General features: G+C 42.0%; 1 protein-coding gene across 2 annotated transcripts in view; it reads left to right on the forward strand.

The window, feature by feature from the left end:
• The first annotated feature begins 1,586 nt into the window (after positions 1-1,586).
• The window catches only part of UNC93A (unc-93 homolog A (C. elegans)), a 24,552-nt gene continuing 22,138 nt past the window's right edge, over positions 1,587-4,000 (forward strand). Inside the window, exon 1 of one of the 2 annotated variants that reach the window (XM_017745924.1) lies at positions 1,587-1,842. The gene's annotated coding sequence lies outside the window, so the exon portion shown is untranslated. The remainder of the gene's footprint in view (positions 1,843-4,000) is intronic. The other variant, XM_008643398.2, reaches the window with a different exon arrangement.

Below are 4,000 nucleotides of genomic sequence, written 5' to 3' on the forward strand. Positions count from 1 at the left end.
CCAGTTCCTGCAAAAGCTACCATGAACAACTGGATTCATGCTGAAGTCCCACTTGTTTTTACCATTCCTCTCCATTGTAGGAATGCCTTCTGAAGAAATATCCCATGCACCCTGCACTGCCTAAATTCCCTGCTGGTCAAAGGCACCATAGCTGTTCCCAGGCACAATAGCTTAAAGTAGCCTCAAGGCTCAGCAAAGGTTCAGCTTCAAGAAAGTGACAGTAGCAGAGGGAATTGGGCATATTTACAAACAAAGCAAGAGTAATTTATTATCAAAAATAATTGCCATTCATTGCACATTTTTGTAGCATGGATTTTGTATGTTTACTAAAAGCCTCTTCATGCAAGTTCTGCTCTTTTAATAGAGAGGTGTGAAAGTGTATCTTCCTCAGAAGATTTGAAGAGGATATAAAGATTTTGATGGTTTAAGCATTGGGTAATCAGGAAAGCAGGCCACCAGTTTGTTTACCTTTCTCTAACTTCTCCAGTAAACTCCCTAGTGCTCTTTCTCCATATGGTATAGTTTTACTCCCTAATTTCCTCCTCCCTTGCAGAGAAGAGATCTCTCAATAAAAAGACACTGAAATTTTCTGTAGTATACTCTGGATTTCTTTTTATCTGTCTGTTTAAGAAAAACACTTATAGTCACTTAAAAAGCTATCTCTGCAAGAGAATGTTTAAGATAAAACTTAATTAAGCCCATCTTTAATGCTGAATAATTAAAACTACCATACCTCCAGAGGTCTGGCATGGAGAAATCTATGTTTAGCATAATTTTTGTAATTTCTGACGATTAATCATATTGATTTTTTTTTTAAAGTAGCTACAGAAATATTCAGTCCTCTCTGATCTGTTTGTTGGCCTTAGGGAATCCAGCAAACAGAACAGAAATGCCTTTTCTCACAAAGAGCCTATTGAAATCAGCAGTCTGTTAGGAACTAGATATTGCTTCTAGATTTCCTGTCCAGTGCTCTGGAAGTTTTTCCTCCACATTTCTTCAGAACTGTCCTACAATGCTCGGAACCCTTTAGCCTCCTCCTTCAGCTGACTTCACCAAACTTTAACTCTCTCATATGGGAAAGCCAAGGGCATCTATCCAAGGGAGTATGAAGGGCTGAAGCAAATATTGCCAAACTAGACAGTCTTCTAGTGATTGCAGTGGATCCTGGAACACGCTCTGTGAGTGACTTTTAATAGGAAAAAACCCAAGAAGAATGACTTTCCAGATACAATGCAGGCTGAAACTCTCTGCATGCAGTAACTATTCCTATGGTACTGCAAAATGACAAAGGAGCTGGTGGTAGTAGCCTGCCACTTTTCACTTTCAAGCCCTCACTATGAGCCCATCATACTGTGGTGTGGGTGACTGATAGTCCCCACCATCCTGAAGATATGGAACAGCTTCTGTGAAATGGAAGGAGTGACTCTGATCTTAGTGCTTCTCTCAAAGTGGGAGCAGTTCAGTGGACCAAAAATATTTCACAGTGAGTGATTATGCAAGCAAGAGTGAAAATAAAATAGCAATTACTCTTTTATCAGATGATAAACAAGAGGTGGAGTTGTATGTGACCTGTTTTCCTACATACTGTTAGCTTCTTGGTTCAAGTTTCACATAAGGACTGACAAAAATGATGGAGAATTTCGAAACGAGGATGGAATAGGAGTTTTGCAACTCTCTTGAGCATATTGGGGCAGTTTCTGTAAAGATCAGTGCAAGTTTAGAAGCCCACAGCTTGTTCAGAGCATCAACCATCAAGATATTTCCAGCTGGACTCCGGTACCTGTTTCCAGGGACGTCTATCATAGCTTCATAATTTCAAAGTACAGGAAGCCACTGGAAAAGGTAAATTGATTTCTTTGAATGCAAGGATATGCAGACTAATGGGCCAGTGATTGGAGGGAGAAACCAGGGCTGCTGCTGGGGGGAAAAGGGGTCAGGGCCAGCTGGTAGAGAAACAATGTCCTGGATGGCTGCATGATTTACAGACACTGGAAAGGGAAAGTGTCTGTTGTGCAGACCTGGGAGAGACTCTCTATGCCCCCAGGAGAAGGCTATGTAGTTTCTTCGTGTTTTGTATTACAGAAAAGGCCATGTAAAAGAGGTAAGCACCTGCCCCAAGCACCTGATCATATCTACTGGGATAGGGAAGAAATTTTATCATCAAAATTTTCTGCAGGATTGTCTATTCTGATTAATTCTAATGGATCTTCTATTTTATCCATAACACCTTTCTCTCATACCAGCTTGTACAGCCCCCTTTTTTAATATTTCACTCTCTAGAGCACCTGCTTGCACTTCTGCTTGGTAGCTCTTGCTCTTACATGCAGTTGTAGTATATTCAGAGAAAGAAAGCAAAAGTGAGTGGAAGAAAGGCTTGCAGAGGAAGAGACTCAGTCTATTTTCCCTTTTATTGGAGATACCTTTATATAGATATTTACACTGATGGCAAGTGGGTGGTAAATAGGCTGTAAATATTCCCCTTATGTCAGTGTCCAGTCATGGGTGCAACCAATAGACAAAAGAAAGATGGAAGGCATTGGAGGTGAGAACCGCCACATTCCAGGACTTTAAGCAGCCCTGCTCTCTGGGATCAAGCCCTATTCTTCTTATTTCCACAGGCTGATAAATTCATCACAAATCTTAGTGATAGCCTTTCAACAGCAGGGGCATACTGACTGATCACTATAGATATTTTTTTGTGCTAGCTTGATAGTGGACATTAATAGCATGAGCTGCCACCTCTGAACAAAAGAGGAAAGGTGAAAATGTATATGATTTGGGTTGCTGATGGAGTCCCACCCTCCCAGCCCGCATCATGGGTGTGCAAGGAATTTCTCATGCATGCTCATGTGAACAACCAATATGCTCTCAGGCGCTTTCCAGTAAATGGCTCTTAAGACTTCAGAGCCACTGCCATACAAAAGTCCATTGTTCATATGCAGGATCTGCCTCCCTACACATTCATTATAACAGCACAGATCACAACAGTGGCATGTTTATCTTAGCAGGGTGTTAAGTCTTACCAGCTGAGTCACAGTCGCTGGTTTAGGCTAGAAATGGGATTACTGCAGCTATTCCAGAACGTCTAAAATGCCGGACAAGGCACACATACAACGTCTGTGCTCAGGTAACAATTTTAAGAAGGTAGAACGTTACTGGGCTGAGTTTGAACCAGATAAAAGCGTTTTATTATAAGAGAATGAATGCAAGACAGCTCTGGTGGAGAAACAGGGGCATGTTCACAGGCCCCTGTCAGCCTGGAGAGTCTGACTTCCTTGGCTGTCCTCTGTGGGGAGGTTGGCTGCACTACAGGGCAGTGGCTTACCTTCAAAATGCTTGAATTTCTCCCTAGGCTAGAATTAGTGTCTGTGAACACTCTCATAGACGTGTTCATGCATTGAAAACTCCAGCCAAAAGCGATGGAAATCTCAGGAGGTGAGTAACAGTTATGAGAAGTTCAACACTTAAAGGAACTGCTTCTCCAGATCATCAAAATTTATGAGTGAGTCTGGACTGGCATCACATTATCCTATCCTAAATTGAGTCCTGTCTTTATTTTAAAGACAATATTGGTTATTTGGACAGCTGCTTTCAATAGAGCAGACAAGTGTCCTGCAGGGAAAGTCTCTACATGGCCCTAAAGAAAAAAAGTCACAATTTCATTCAAGCCTGTACCCTCTACGATTTTTTCCATTTGGTTCCCTTTCTACCATAAGCTGTTTCCCAACCCAGAAGAAAAGGTGTCTCTTCTCCTCTACCTTAAGGAATAGGAAGTGGAGCTGGAGGAAATGGACCTTGTGAGAAATTAAGAGCAGTGAGGAGAGAGAGAGATCTTACAGCCATTGAGGCTAAGAGTAGTGTAACAATCTGTGAAACGGGAGCACTACCTGCAGCTTTCAGGCCACTCCCTTAAGAAAGTCTGCTGGCACTCAGAAGATGAGGTAATAAGGAAGAAACAGAGAGACAAAGGCAGGGTGATGGCAAGGGAACAGCAAAGCAG

Source organism: Corvus brachyrhynchos, unplaced genomic scaffold (assembly GCF_000691975.1).
Source record: "Corvus brachyrhynchos isolate BGI_N302 unplaced genomic scaffold, ASM69197v1 scaffold70, whole genome shotgun sequence".
Taxonomy (NCBI): Eukaryota; Metazoa; Chordata; class Aves; order Passeriformes; family Corvidae; genus Corvus; species Corvus brachyrhynchos.